Here is a 17821-nt window from a genome sequence, read left to right as displayed (position 1 = left end):
TTGCAGCGCAAGGCTGGTGTCTCCCGCTACGATAAAGCAGTGGGTGTTATGGATCTTTCATATGAGAAATTTTATGCTACATTAGCTGAAGCTCAGACACGTGCAGAGACTGCATATGACGTCTTCGTTCTATGTAGAGCTTTCTCGTTTCCAAGGACGAGCGCATTAATTCTTTGGAGGAGCGTATTCGTTCCATAAATAAGGCTTATCGTGATACGGATAAACGTTATCGTTCTGCGATTAAGATGGCTTGTGATGCGGAGCAGCGAGCTGATGCTGCAGAGGAGCGAGCTGATGCTGCGGAACAGCGAGCTGATGCTGCGGAGGACCGTGCTACAACAACTGAGTCAGAGCTTCTTCGAGTCCGGGCAGAAGTCAGAAGGGTAACAAACCTTCTTAATACGAGTGCCGAAGTACTTGAAAAAAGGAACGAAGAGATGGAGCGACGGTAGATGTTTATATTAGTGATATTGTTACGGGTGGAATTACTTACTTTTATACTGTTTTGGGGTTACTTATTTTATACTGTTGGATTGGTTACCGTTGGATTGATTACCGTTCGATTGATTACCTTTGATACTATTTGGTGAGTAGATGAAAAATGAATAGCAATATCTCTTTTTACCACTTAACTCAGGCATGATTATGAACCTCTCCCTTGTTCCACTTAACTCTGTCACTAATTGCAATGCATTCTTTATTTTTATTAATAAGCATGTAACTCTTTCTTTACATAAAATTATCATAGACTCATTAATTCTATATAAATATAATCATAGATGATTTAGATTAGAACTTTATACATTAATATTATATTTTTTTAATTTTTATGAAAAATTAATAAATATATTTTAATCTTAAGCATTGATTTTGATTCATTCAAAATCAAAGCCCAAAACATACATCTAAAGGGGTGAATATTTAATTGAGTCAAGTCAAATTAAAAAATGTCAAGTTGATTTAGTCATGTTTTATATTTCTAACTTTATTTAAATTTTTTCAAATCGAGTAGTTCTAAATTCTATTGTAAATATTTATAATATTATAATGTCAATTGATTCTAATTAATGTTTGGGTTTAAGGGAAAGTAGCTAACTAATAATCAGGAGAAAGGTAGACCGAATGAGACATTATTAGACTTAAATATGATAGAGGTCGGAGCCTAATAAATTATGATGTTTACATCAGTGTATCCATTAACTCATTTAATTGGTCTAAATAAAAAAATTGTATCTAAATTTTTAACCCAAATTCATTTTTAACATAATAATTTTTAATTTAATTTTAATATTGATGATATAAATGTTAAACAAAGTTGGGTCCTAGGTTTGTAGCTGTACTATTTCAATAAACAGTGATACTTTATATTTGAATTTTGATGATATAAATTAAATAAAAGAGATTAGAAAGATAACACTTACAATAAATCTCTACAATATTTGATTATAATAATTATAATATCATCAATTTGGAAACCAAATACTAAAAAGTAGGGTAAGTATCAAAATGACCATTAAACTATATTGAAATAATCTTTTAAGCATTGGAATTTTAAAAATTATAAAATAATCACTAAACCTTATCAAATTATTACATAATGAATATTAAACTTATTGAATTATTATATTTTTTTTTGGATAAATCATAATTTTATATCCAAAAGAGCAGGAAACTGCTTCAAAAATACAACTTGTTCTTACAAGAATACCACGACTTACAAGCAAAACAACAAAACAAAACATCAGTAATCAATACCCCATTGCATACAAAGAGTGCTATTGACATAGTCATTCCTATTAATTTCCCTACCCCTAAGCTGAATAGCAACAGAATCTTTAATAGCAAGGAGTAAGTCTGCAAAACTTCTTGAGCATCTTTGGTAAATTCTTTTGTTCCTCTCATCCCAAAATAATATAAGTAAAGGTGGTCCAAGCTAACTTCATGATAGTGGTTAGTAAAGATTTACCTTTTCAGGAAGTTGTAGCCCACGAAATGTGAGTACCCCATGAACAATATCCTCTGCAAATGCCATTGAAACTCAAAATAGCGTTCCATAACGAACTGGTCATAGTACAGTGAAGAAACAAGTGATCTCTAGTTTCCATCAAGTCATGACAAAACACACAAATACCATCAATATTGAAACCCATTCGAATCAACCTGTCTTTAGTTGGTAGTCTATCGAGGAATGTCATCCAAGTAATAATACTATACTTTGGAATGTGAAGAGGAAACCAGATCAATTTATGCCAAGTGACCTTGTTCTCTTTGTTGCGAATAAGGTTGTAACCCCCCAGACCGATGCGGGTAGCCCGATCCGATCCGGGAAGTCACATTAGGGCCACCGGAGCGACCCACTATAAAAATAGCGGAAAAACATGTAAACTTATAAAATCAGTTTTCACTATTTAAAAATAAAACAGATTTCCAAACTCGTATATAAATCAAAATACAATTACATGCCTCCTAATCACATGTACCATACTATGCAACAACGCCGGATGAATTCCTTTACTGATGTCGATAACTGCACTGGTATAATTCTTTTAACCTGAAAAGGTGAGTAATAGAGTGAGCTTTGGAAAGCTCAGTAATACAGAACTACCAGATGATGCTGATGAACGTGCAGATACAGATAAACATACATATCCTTATTATTTCCGAACATTTACAGATTTTTATACTGAGCAGAGATCCTACTGATATTTCAGATGGTAACGGACAATGAGCTTTCAGTTCAGAGAAATATTTCAGATGATTTAGTTAAGGAGATCAGAATAGGTTTTCTAGTGTGTTCCCAAAAACCATGTAACTTTTCAGATCTTTTTAAAACACACACATATATATATATATATATACCCCCATCCGTCACGAACAAAATGTGTAGGTTCCCCAGAACCATACAACCCCGTCACGTCCAGTAAGGCCCTGAGCACACAGCCGAGGAACCGGTAAGTAAGGCTCTGAGCACACAGCCGAGAAACCTCCAAGTAATCTTCCTCCAACAATACCCCCAATAAAACATGTTCCGTCCGTAAACGGATATATCAAAAATCAAAACATAATTCAAGTCAAGTATCATATCAGAATCCAGGTCATGTATCAGATCAGAATCCATGTCAATATATCAGAATCCAGGTCATGTATCATAACAAAATTCAAATTTGAAATCATATAAATATTCATGTAATTAGGGAACACACCAGAGTTTACATGTATTATTTAGAGGTATTGTATCAGGCAGAGAAACACAGTTCTTCAGTATGTCGATAGAATGTTGGAATTTAGAATCACTATTGGAAGAGTTCATTAACTGACAGAATCATCAGTTATTCAGAATGTGAATTATCGGGATATTATATTATTCGGACAATTTTCAGAAGTTGTACGTAATCATAAGGGTATTCAGAATCCTTTACATCCATGTCAATTGATCGGATAATCGAACAACTTGAGAACGAAGATTCAGAACCTTAACAATCTATGTCGACTGGTCAATTCATTTTCCTTCTAGGGTATTTACTCTTTAATACCACTAATTCTTGTCCGTAGACCATTTTCGGAATTATCACTGAATAAATCTTCCAATGTCTTTATTTCATTTCCACGCTTCCACAATATCATGAAATGCTGACATACTTGATTAATTTGTTCATAACCCATTGTAATTGTACACTACGTAAACTCATCAGAGTTTCCAGACTTATCCAAATCACTTATTAAATCCTCAGTCATTGAGGTTACCTAGTTCATTTAGCAGTCATGTCCATTCCAGTTACTTCAGGATTTTTCAGAGTAATTCAAACGTTCCTGAATTTCAGATACATGTTGTACTTCCATTCTATTCAATTTGGTCTTCGTGGTTGATTTGTCGAACAAACGTCCAATACTTATGCTTACTTGGATTCCTTAATTAATCCAAGACATTTACTTAATTTAGGCCATAAGGGTATTTTGGTAATTTTGATGTTCAATTTTATTCCATTCATTTCAGAACTCGAGGCTATTCAATCATTCATGAGCTTGGTGATATTCTTGAGTCATTTACATTACAGGGGTATTATGGTAATTTTACAGATCTACGGTATTTCAATCTTTTCCTTCCATCCGGTCTTATTATTTAATTCAATCTTATCATTTACTTTAGTCCTTTCGAATAATTCTGACAGCAGAATACCCCCGATAAATTATTCTTCAAGTATTTACTCATTATTCAGATATTTTCGAGTCAAGTGTCTTCTCAGATTTTACAAACGGAATATCGTGAATTTTCTGTACAAAGACAAGATCTTAACAATTAAATTCTTACTTAATCGAGTTAAGTACAAATCCTCAAAGTACTTTCTCATTCAATCAATTCAGACTATTTATCTCTCAAGGGCATTTTCGTAATTTCTTAACCAGATAATTTCGATATTGGCTCTTAACGAAAATAATTATAATTTAAAGATCCTATGGTTAATTGCTTTCTCCAACATTCTCTAATCTTAAAAAGATTCATTAACAGACTTCTAGCATCTTGCTCAACTCCTCTTGGGTTAAAACCGGTTATCCAAAATATCCAAGTAAAACTAACATTTCTTATGCACCTCAATATTTTTTTATCAGATCAATATGTCTGTAAAAACCTCTTATCCAACTTCCATATTCCAATCTTGTCTTTTGATAACACAAGGGTATTTTCGTAATTTTACCCTACCGGAGTATTCTCATAATTTCTCATCCAAATACCTTTAACATTTAACCTTTGATGAAATAAATTATAAGTTACAGATCCAGGTTGATTTCTTTATCACTAAGCACATAACTTCTAATTTAATTCTAACAATCCCTTAATTTCTTATAAAAGTCATCTGAACCATAATCAATTACTGAACATTTTTACCGTATTCAGATCAAGTGTAGAACTTCATTAATTACACATATGAGACCAAACATTTCCATTCATGCATTTACCAATACCAACATGTTCTATAAAACATAAATAGGTAGTAAAGTATTATCTCGATTTTTGTGCAATACTGATCGACCATAAAAATTCCATTCGAACGCCTTTGATCTTCAATTCAACTTCCAATAATTCCTCAGATACATATCAACATAAATTATATCAGAAACGGAGCTTAATTGCGATAAACGGATCGAATCGGGTGATAAATCAGTGAAAGATGGCTTATCGAGTTCGAATTTGGCGAAACGGACTTCGGATTCGGATTCAAGACGTCGAAAGCATAAAATATGACTTTTCGGAATTTTGGAATTTTTGGTCAAAATCGAAGTCAACGGGTTTGACCGGCAATTACGGGGCCTTCAGATTTGAATTTTGAAAAACGGACAGCGGAATCGGATTTGGAACGTCGAAAAATGTCAGGATAGGTATACTCGGTCGAAGTCAAAGGTCGTTTAATGCCCGGTCAAAGCCAGTCAAAGTTTTGGTCAACAGTAGTCAATGTCGGTCAACAATCAACAGGTCAATGGGTCGGGTCAACGGGTCGGGTCGGATCAACTGGTCGGGTAAACGGGTCGGGTCGGGTTATGACCGGTCAAATGGGTTACAAAACCGGTCAAACCGGTCATTTTTTCTTCCCCACGCTCAGTGGCGGCGCGTGAACAGTGTTAAATTCCCGAAAAATTTTCTAAAAATTATTTTGAGTGATTTCGAGATACTTACAAAGCTCGGTTCATAATTTTGAACGACGGAGAGCTCGATTTCAACAAATCGGAAACTTTGACCGCTTCACCTCCTCACGCGCCGCCGTCGACGGAGACCAAGGATGACACCGGCAACTCGTAACGATGCAACGAACACGATGGTGCGGGAGGTGTCGTAAACGGATGACCCGATCGTCGTGAATCGATGAAAAACCAATTAAAACCGAGTTATTACCGACGATACTTCCGACTGAAATTAACGACGAACGGAGATGATTCACGACAAAAGGTTTGAGGAGTTTTGTTCTTCGGTTGACAACAAACACGATGGTGGTTTCGTCTCGTCGATCGGAGGTCGGACGGCGAGTAGATCGGAGTTGAAAGGAGGGTTGTTGGAGAAGGGAAAACTGGAAATTCTGCAGAAAAACAATCGGGGAAGATGTTATAATTCATGTCTAAAGAAAAATGGGTAAACCATGAGTTTACACTGAACTTCTTGTACTTCTTAAAATAGTCTGTCAACTTTACGATTTTATGATTTAATGCTTAATTTTCTTTCAAAATACCAATTAAATTCGTCACTTTATAATTTCTTAAATTTAACCCTTAAATTGGAGTGTTACAAAGGTTCCAAATATCCTTGATTGATTGAGCACCAGAAACAAGAATAGAGGCATCTTGAGGCCTCATGCTTAACAATTTACGAAAGCTCCAGCTAGAATTGATTCCAGCCTCCATGGTCCAGAAATCATTATTTTTGATAACGTACTATGTATATTTTATAACAATTCAATGAATTTAATAACTATTCTATAATCTAAAAAACTTCAAGTATCATTATTTTTGTATTTTACCCAAAAGAAAAATTATTGGCCCAATTGTTTACTTATTTAGTGATAAGACATGAATAATCACACAATTATTAAATTTGGTAAACCCTTATCTCATAGTTATCACCATTATATGATAAAAAGAGACTTTAAATAATTAACTATTAATTGATATAATGTAATGATATATTAAAATTTTTTAAATTATTTTGGATTTGAATATGACGTTATTAATAAGTTACTTGTAGAAGTGTATCGAGAAAAGGTTGGTGGGTGATCATCTTCTAAAAAAAGTTAATTTCTTATATAATTTTGATATCTTTTTATTTTTTATTGATAATAATTTTATATCTAAAATTTTATAATTCATCCTCTAGGATAAAATTTCGTATTTATTTTTGACCTTTTTATTATGATTTTTTTTTTAAAAAAAACTTAATTTGAATTAACCGTGTGATAAATTGAATACTGGTAATTATAAAAAAGAATTTTGAAAGACCTTATGTCCATCATATGCAAATTAGGTCTTTATCATTGTTGGTGGAGCTTTCAAGAATATACCCAATTTGATCCATTACACAATATACATTCATTTTGCCTTTTTGTATGTGAGAAGAATCTATCGACGGGAGCTACACGTCAATAAACTTTTATTTCAATGTCAATTAAATCTTACATTGTTAAGTTCCAACGAAATTGATATTGTTATATATTTTAATTAAGATAATTATATATTTAATTTTTATTATTTATATACTTCATCAAATTTTCTATTAATATAAAGTGATTAAAGATAATATATGCCCATAATTCTTTTAATTAATTGATAATGCACATAATCTGTATATATAATTGCTTAAACTCAAAACTTCTCAGGAGAATAATATTTTTTTTATCAATTTAATCTTAATTTAATTAAATATAACGTATTTGTTTCATAACTGACGAAAAATTATATTTAGGTTAAATCTTAATTGATACAAGATTTTATAAATATATATATGGGTTTGAAAAGGATCAAACCTAGACTTGGAACTAGTATTAACACTTAATCATTACATTAAGTTTAGTAATTATTATGTAATTGACGAAAATTATATTTAGTTTTTAACGACGCTTAATACAAAATAAATATATTTTAAAACTAAATTTATTTTTTAAATATTTACATTTATATATAAAAATATTTTAACATATGTAATTGAAGTATATTTTATGACAAAACTAAAAATTAAACTATACATGTGTGCACACATTTTACTAACGCAGTTGTTTGAATCTAAAACTTTAAAAGAACACCATCCCATCTTATTGTTTAGGTCATTCGATGAGTTTACCCTAGCTAAATTTTTATAATAATAGAACTTAAACTCAAATCATTTTTAATATGGATATTTATCTTCTAAAATTAAATTTGACTAAATTCTATTATAATTTAATTTGAAAACTGGTGGGTCATAACACCGACCTAACCACATGCTTTATGAAGTTATAAACGTTTAAGTAACCAAACTAACCAACATTTTTATATAGTTATTACTTAATTTATTAAGAATAATTTTATTATTAATATCATAATTTATGATTAGTGGCACATAAATTGAAGAATCTCACTGCGTATATAATTAAAGGTTGCGTAGATCATTGCTTACGTCTCTCTTAATGATTGTTTTGAAAAATCAACTCAAAGATTTGACTTTTTTCTATAAAAAAGTTTTCGGTTTGATATAATATAAAATAAAGATATACACAGAAACGAAACTACATAAAGTTCAGAGGAATCTATAAAAGTTAAGGACTCGCATACTCCAAATATAATTCTTAATTTATATCATTTTATTTTCATTGAAAAATCGTCATTTAGTCATTGATTATAATTTTTCATCTAAGTAAAAAAGAATGAACTGTCTATAGTTATCACAGCTCAAGTGTTACTATAAAAATTAATTTTGATAATTGGTCCTAAGTAAAGTGATTGTATATACGTACTTGCCCAATGTACTCACATGGTGTAACGTGCAGGGAAGTATAACCTACCTCTATAATATGACCAAATGACGAACCAAAATTATTATTATTAAGATAACAGATTTCAATCTTATAGGTTAGACAATGCTATCAATCATTGACTCATGGATTCAACATATTAACATGGTAGTTGCGTACATGTAAGAAATTATATATATATATATATATATATATATATATCGAGGTGCTGTTCGAATCTTAGTTCGATTATATTGTTGTTATTGTAACATATTAGAAGACGTACGTTTAAACGTATTTAAACCGCTACTCATCTATTGTACATCAACATTTACGAGTTATAAAACAAATGAATCTGGGAACAAATGTAGTGTAAAAATCTGGTTAGAGCAAATCTTATTTTCGTCGAATTTTCATTTACAGAACTATCAATTGGCTTCAGTGGTTTTGGAAGCTGGGAAATGAATCAAGTGAGTAGTAATGTGTGAGGAAATATTACATGACAATGTGAATCAAATTTTTACATGTTTTATTTCTTTCTCCCTCCCTGTTCTTGGTCAATGTTTTACCTTTTTTTACATCGGAACGGTTGGAACTTCAGTTGTGACTCCGTTTCCGTTGGATTCCATGGCTGTGATCTTCAAAGTCCCCGGTTGATGCTTGCCTTGTTGTTTAGCTTGATGCTGAGACCAGTATGCATGTGCAGCCAAGACCCTGTCCAAGAGTTCCTGCGGTACCGGCTCCCCTCGTCGTTGCTGCGGGGAGATTTTCGCCGTGTGAACCAATGTTTTCCATTTATCCTGCAGATGATAACGACATGTTATTAGCAACATTGTATACGAATAACACTTGGCAAGATATACCCACCGTGCAAAACTTGTTACATCAATACATCCCAGAAACCCGATTACTTTATCGAACTAATGCTAGTTGTTCGAGATAGCAATAAACGGGATAGATGAATGAACAAATACTATACCTTCAAATCCACGTAAGTTCGATGATCAGCATTCTCAAAAGCTCGTAATTTAATATCGCGCCACCTGCAGAAAGCCCGCAGAATTTAGTTTTAGATACTCGACATCTTTATAAGCTGCCTTCTCTTCAAGTATGTGAATAACAGTAACACACCTTCCAGTACCAAGCTCCTCAACTGCCTGTACCAATGCTTCTACTTCTAACACTGAGAACGGCCTCCTAGCTCGACGCTGTGCAAGCTCAGGTTTCGAGCTTTCGGGCTGGCAGGGATGACGGACAGTGCCTCGACATTCATTACTGGAAGAGGAACTAAAGCTCTCGACTCTGATATATTTTGATCAGTTAGCACGTCAGTTTGGGAGGAAACCGGTTCGTGATTAGTATCCACAGGATGTGCTGAATTGGTCAGTAAAAGTGGGTCAGGTGTGGCATCGGGAATCCCCGTATCTACTACCGTAGTGGCTGGAAATCTGGAAACCGGTTAATTGTTAATCAAACTATCAAAGCTATAGGTAAATCACAATGTACATAAATGAAATAAAATCACATCCTATATTGAAACATCAAAATCACCTTGTCAAAGTTTCAGGAACCATATCACATGATATCCGAAGGGGCGGTTCTTCCGAGCACACAGGCAGAGGAGCTTTTGTAGGACCAGGCTCCAAAGTGAAACCAAGAGAATCCAAATTATCTTCACAGGAAACCAGTCTGTGATAGAGGTCGGTTATCATCTCTCACTTTCTTCCCTTGAAGAAGTACCCCGACACGGATTCCACCTCCAAGTAAGGCAGTCACTGCCTCCAAAACAGTCCTCTGCTAGTATTAATTAACATCGGTGGTAAAAAGTGTTAGCAATTATGTGTTAATTAAACAAAACTATATACGTCAACGAAAAAAAAACACATCACTACTATCCTTCAGTGAACCGACTGTTGTACTTTCTGGAACTCGATATAAAGTTCCGGAATTTTAAACGACTTAATGCTGAATTTCACTGTACAAGAACAACACTCAAATAAGACTCCCCAAAACTAGAGTAAAACCGTCCACAATTAACACACAACAGTCCGTCAGAAAATATACGTACCGTGAGAATCCTTGGACTGGTGGGATGCCTTGTTACCTGTAAGCAAGGGGGGTATCCACATGCTACGGAGCAGAATAAAGTAGTTTAGCAAGACTAACTAAATCTCGATCTTGAAATCCGTAAACTATAACATATGAATAAGGTAAATGAAGAAGGGAAGCACCTCCATGCGACATGAAGCAGAAACTACCTTGTCTCATCCACAACTTTCTCTGGTGAATTACAAACACTTTCGCTACTGATCCCACCATCAGAAGTACTATCGAGCTACGGTTAAAGAGCTTCCTCCTTTTGTAGAGCGTGTCGTATTGATGTCTGTCGTAATTATAGTAGGCCTTTCGCTTATGATATAGAGGTTTCATTCCTCCATCTAAAAAAACACAGAACACGAAATCCATAAGGAAATGTTTATGAAGTTCAAATAAGATGTAAACCATACAAATGAACACTACTCACCGGCTTTACCAATGTTCAAAATCCTTCAACTTAGGACCAACTTTCAATATTTGGATGTCAGCAACTTCCTTATCCTTCGGTCTCCAATACGCGACGGAGGCCTCGAAGCTTAAATCTATAGCTAAGTCTATTAAACCTAGAAAAGTTTTCATCATCATCTTTACTACCTAACTTAATATATTCCTATGTCCGAAAAAGAAGCACTATGAATGGGGTCCTTGCCGACATCTCGTTAGAACTAATGGGAGCAGGAAATGTCATAGGCAGTTCAACTGGATCTTTCAAGGGCAAGTATTAGCAATACTCGACTGTCCAATGTCCAAACCCTTACCATCTCTCTCTCTTAAACCCATTCCCACTTTTACCATCACATAAATCACCGAGATCACGGGGGCATAGAACCCTGTCACCACGAAAATTTCCATAAGCTGCACTACCATTGCGAATTATAGACTTCAAATCCCAATTTTTGCTCCAAGCAAGCAGGCTGTGTCTTAATCAAACCGCGATCCAAAATGGCATCATTTCCAGCAGGTTTAAATTCCTTCACATGTCACTGTTTCGGTAATTGACTCAGACACTTCACAGCTTCCTTGCTCAACACATTCGGTTTTTAGCGTTTCATCATCAGCGGAATGAATTTCCTGTTTAACACACTTACCTATAGAAACACGATTATGTCCTTCGGACGCATTGCTGAAGCCGAACTCTCGCTCTCCTGCAATAACTTCCCAGCTAAAGAAGCTAACATTCAAATGCACAAATTGGACTGTCCTCGACTGCCCGTCTCTGATACTCCTCTGCAACCGACACAACAACCATCATCTTATTCATCAAGTTAGATCAAAATTCAACATGATCACAACTACCAAAAGATCAGCAGACAACTTCAGGAGTAAATAACCAAAAAGAAACTAAACATACCCGGTTCGATCGAGGGTGCACGGGGCACTTTCGGGACATTGAAGGTATCGAATCCATAATCTAACCTCTTCTTAAACCCATATCTCGGCTAGCAGGCAGTAAAGTTACAAATTACTGCATATAAACAAATCAAACAATATATCAGCATAATTTCAAAGATAACCAAACAAAACCTTATAATTAGAAAATAACCCAAAAATTACAGATCTCTAAACCCAAAATAGTACATCAAGAGAAGAAGAATATAGTTGCGTAACTTTGATAAAAAAAATAAATTAAATTCCGTAAAAAAATATAAATTTCTACAGTGAAATTTAAATTTGATTGGAATCTCAAAGTCAAACAGAATCTAAACCATTAAACAAAAGATGTTTCGAATTTATTCTTCCTTTCCTTTTTTTAAATAAGAAGTATAAACTAAAATCAAAATCCCATAAAGCTCAAAATTCACCAAATTCCAAAATTTCCCGTTAAAATCTCAGAAGCGAAAAGAAGAAAAAAACAACAGATCTCGATCTAAAACACAGCTATGATCGAAATTCACTTGTTTAAAAGTCAATACGCCTCGTAATTTAGCATAATTCAACACAAAAAAATTAAAGAAATTCAAACAATTCAAGTACAGAAACAACCGGAAATTATGATGCAATAAGAAAACAACTCACCTTTTAAACTGAAACGATCTTCGTTTCTAAAACCCCAATATATATTCAATGTACAGAAGAAAAATTTGAAAAGGAAATGAAGATTTTGCTGAGAAAATTCCTTGAGAAAGAATGATCGGAGAAATCAAAAACAAATCCAATTATATTCAAACGAAATTCAATGAAAAAAAAGGATCAAATTTTCCTTCTTTTGTCAAGTTTTCTTTTTCTTGTGGAAGAACAATATTTTATACAAACACAGAGAATCACCAATGAAATAAACTTTATAAAAGTTCAACAAAAAGAGAAAGAGATGCGCTTAAACCCCAAAATATGATATTATCATTATAATTATGGGATAAAGTACATTATATGTCATCAAACTATTCTAAAATAATCGTTTAAGTCACTATACTTCAAAAGTTTTAAATGATCATAAAATTTATCAAATTATTATAAATGATTACTAATTTATTATAAAAAGATAAAAAAAAATTGTAATTATTTTAATAAATGAAATATTATTTATAAGAATTTGATAAATTTTATGATTATTATGTAATGTTTAAATTGTAATTATTAAAATAAACATTGAGAATAATTCAGTGACTTCTCTTTGTACTTGATCCTAAAATTATTGACCACAATACTGGACTGGCCGTTGGATTCGAGGGTTTACCGGTAATAGACGGTAATTAAAACCTCCCGCCCTCTGTTTCTCGCTTTGAGCTGTCCTTAACCCTTCTATGTTTCTAAGAAACAGATAAGTGACGCCACGTGCAAGCAAACTGAGATTCCTAGATTTATTTTTATTTTATCATTATTTATTGGGATAAGAAAAATATTTATATTTTTTATTGGGTATTTGTTTCGGAGCAGGTGTTTTCATTCTTGCTTCATGGGCTCGTTTTCTCATTGGTTTTCTTAGCCTCATTATCTTTTTCTTTTTTCAGTTTTAATATAATTTTTCTTGTCTTTAGCTATAATAAATCTAGACTTGTATAAAAAAGTGAAAAGTCGTTAATTTATATCATTTTTCTTATTTAGTTATATAATTTTTTCAATCAGTCTAAGTGTCAAACGTTACAAATGTTATCATTTTAGGTGTCTCGGCTATAACTGACGTTAAAGAAATCTGTTAAGTGACAAGTGTCACATTCATCCAATTTTTAATTTCTCTAAAATTAAAAAAAAAACTCTAATTCTCTAAAAATTCCTAAAATCAACCATAAAATCCCCAACCCTAAACGTATCATCTCCCTTACTGACCACGATCATAGTCGTCGACGTTGCCTTTGTCATCTCCCTTGTCAATTGTTGTCGTCCTTATCGTTCGAGTCATCGTGTGTGTAATTTGTAGTTGTTTGGTTCATTAAGTTTATCATTAGGTGGAGTTTTCAGGTGACTTTTCGTCAGGTAACTAGTCGATGGGTGGAGGCAAATCAAAGGTAAGTTTGGTCGACGGTAACGGTGGCAAAAACGACAGTCGAAGTGAGTATATGAATTGAAATTAAGGTTTTCAAAGTTTTTGAGATTTTTTTTAAAGATTTGCAAAAATGATTGGGCTTCTTAAAAACATAATTTTTAAGTTTTTTTATTTTAAATAAATTTTTAAAATTATATAAATGTTATATATCACTTAACATAATATTTTAACAGTTGTTACTGAGACACTTAAAATGATAATGGACATTAGGCACTGGATTTACCGGGGGGGGGGATATAGACACCTAAAAAAGTATAACTAGAATATTTTTTTCTTGTATTAAGCCATAAATCTAAATAATAAAAGATATAATGAAATTTTTTAGATACAATTTATACACTCAAAAAATGTTTGATTTACGGACAAGATTATAAACACTTTCTTTTTTTAATTTTATTATTGTTTGATTGTCCCATCCACTCGGAGGTAAAGAATGTTACCAAAATAATATTTATTTTTGTAAAAAGAGTAAAATGTTGCTTATTTTTAAAAATTAAATAGCTAATTATCTGGTGTGAATTTATTAAAAAATTTTTAAATTAGTTTAATATTTAAAAGGTGTGATATATGTTTAATAGTACTTTAATATTTCATATATTTTATTAGTATTATGTTCATGACGTTTATAATATATTTTTTAATATATTTAAATATCGGTTTACATACTATTCAAAAATATAACTAGTTTATAATGTTAATGTGATGACAATATTGATTGATAATTTAAACTTAATTCGAGCCTGAGTTTTATTTTTCATACAATAGTTTGAATTGCAAATTAATGACAAGTTGTCTTAAGTTACTAAAATGTCACCCGAGTTGGTTCGATAATTGTTGAAATTGTTTTTAGGTTCGAAAAATAATTTCCTTAAAATAATGTACGTTTTGAAAATAATGAAATCAATGTCAGTTCTTTTGGAATATGTAGGATCGAATGCCTATAAAATTATATTTAATATTTTTTAAAGATTCTCTTTGAAAAAGATAATTTTAAAGGTATATATTTAAATTCGGATAAAAATTTAAGTAAGAAGTCAATTACACATAAGAAATATTAAAGCATCCTATCGCACTCAAAACATTGGTACACTTAAAAAGTTATACATGATATCTTTTTTATAAAAAAATAAATGAAAACACACGAAATGTGTTGTAATATATATAATAATAAAAATAACCAATAAATGGTTAATGTGTTGAACTATATAAAAAATAATGTACATACACTTTCAGACGTAATTGTTTAAATCTACACTTTCAGACGTAATTGTTTAAATCTAAGATTTTTAGAAAAAATAATACTCACTTTAATTGTTGAGGTCACTTGACGATTTTCACTTATATTTTTTTTTCATTTATGTATTTATAAGTATGTTATTTAATTATTGGCAGAAGAATACAATATTATTACCAAATACAAACTTTTTAGTCTATTAAAGAAATGCACTTAGATTTTGCTATAATTTAACCTATTTAATTTTTTTGTTCAAACAAATTATTCAACTCTAAGTTATAATTTTATTGATATTTAAATAATAAAAAACTAATTTATCATTTTCTAATAATTTTCTAATTTTTATTTTATGATTTATATTTGAAGATGGTGTTTGTCCCTCTCATAAAGTCATCTTCAAGATATAAAAAAAAAACCATATATATTTGTGTGAACAAAATTTATAAGTTGTTCCGAACAAATAAATTAATTTTATAGGTTGTTCTTAGATAATTAAAGAAAATAGCTTCACTTGTTGAAGTGAATTAATAAAAGAATAATGATAATCAAGAAGAGAATTGGTAGTTACTATCATAGTTGGCACCGTCACTATAAAAATTAAAATTAACACTTATTCCCATATGTAATGAGATAAGGAGGAGGTAAGATAGTAGACTGCCCCAACGTCAGGTTGAGAGCAACTTCCGTATGAGACCTTCAAATTATGAAATGCTCTCCGTGGGACTCGATCCCACAACCCCAAGATTAAGAGTCTTATGCTCTATCAACTGAGTAGACTGCCCCAACGTCAGGTTGAGAGCAACTTCCGTATGAGACCTTCAAATTATGAAATGCTCTCCGTGGGACTCGATCCCACAACCCCAAGATTAAGAGTCTTATGCTCTATCAACTGAGCTGGATGGTCATTTCCACCGTCACTATAAAAAAATAGCGGTATTTAATAATTATAATAAATCTCAACAAATCATATTATAAAATAAAGTTAAAACAACAGACACCTGACTCCCTAAGGCTTTGTATTATTTGTTTCTACAAGTCACTATTTTTAAAGATTGTTCTTTTTATTTTAATCTTAAAAACAAAATAAGGTGAGTATATAAAATATATTCAAAAGTATATTACTATAATATTCATTTCCAATATATCAATCAATATCGTTAATTAAGTTTGTGATATAATGATAAAAAAATTTATTAAAATTAAAATTTAATTGACATTAGATTTTAAATGTGATCTGAAATTTGAATTTTATGATGAGATATAATATTTGAATTATTATTATCTTATGAATTGTTTACAAGTGTATGCGATTATACTTGTAACTCATTAATTAATTTAGCCTAATAAATTAAATAATTTAATATCCTTATTTCTTAGTTACAACTTTAAAATAGTTATTTATATCTAAAAAAATATTTACATAATTGTTTTTCTTCTGTAATTTCTTTTTATGTGGTTGCAAAATTAAAAAATAAAATAAAATAAAATTCTAGAACGTATCGAAAAACGAGTGAACCAGAAAGAAAAGTAAGGAATTGACGTATATCAAAAAGTGTCTTTGATTCTAAAGTCAACGGTTACCAAGTTGCCAAGTGGAAATCAGACAGTAAAAGTAAATGCTGATTCCGACACGTGTCATTGAATGGATGGGGTCAATTGAAAGATAAGAGGATTGGGTCATTTGGTGTGGTTGGGGATTTCGGTTGCGTTTGGTTGGCTGCCTTAATTTTAGCCTTAGACCCCATTATTTTAGGTATATTAATGAATATATGTGGATATAAAAATTATAGATATTCTTATATCGTGCTGTTAGTACACATCTCCTAATAGAATTTATTAAATGGTTTTAATAATAAAAAATATTGATAGATATATTGTCAATAGAGGAACAAAGTGATCATTTTACAAACATTGGAGTATAATTTCGTCATTATGTTATAATTATATTATCCTTTTGACATTTGTTATTCAAATTCATTATACTTATGTGATTGGTGAATTTAAATATTTATTATTTAAATTTACTTTATAAACAATGGACATTCGAATTTATTATTAGCCCTACTTTCTTAAAAATAGATATTTTATATTTTTGCTTATTAGATTTAATTATTTAATGGATTAAGATATTTGAGATATAATATAACTAATACAAATTTAAATAATAGTACTCAAAATTTAGTATCAACAATGAATAGATTCAAATTTTAAAACAAATTTATAAATTTAAAATCAGATATAAAAATTTCTATAAAATACAAATATACAACTCTACAGATATTTAATTTAATAATGAGAGTATAAATTTATAAACGAGTCAACTCAGTAATTTAATTTTATCCATAATTCATTTACTATGTTCATATAGATTTAATATTCCAACTAATTTAATTAAATAAACTCATTAGCAACTGATCAAGTAAGCCATTAATTAATCATTGAACTCCTATCTTTAAAAGAATCCCGATATTTAAGGTAAAAATTCACATTCAATTCGATTTGATTCAATACATATATATACATAATTATCATTTTATTAGA

At 31.3% G+C, this 17821-nt stretch overlaps 1 pseudogene; it reads right to left on the bottom strand.

The window, feature by feature from the left end:
- Positions 1–8839: 8839 nt before the first annotated feature.
- Positions 8840–13862, bottom strand: LOC120174692 (annotated as a pseudogene).
- Positions 13863–17821: the final 3959 nt, after the last annotated feature.

Source organism: Hibiscus syriacus, unplaced genomic scaffold (assembly GCF_006381635.1).
Source record: "Hibiscus syriacus cultivar Baekdansim isolate YM2019G1 unplaced genomic scaffold, ASM638163v2 tig00112114_pilon, whole genome shotgun sequence".
Classification (NCBI taxonomy): Eukaryota; Viridiplantae; Streptophyta; class Magnoliopsida; order Malvales; family Malvaceae; genus Hibiscus; species Hibiscus syriacus.
Note: the sequence above shows the minus strand (reverse complement) of the source record. Positions and strands in the feature narration are given on the sequence as shown.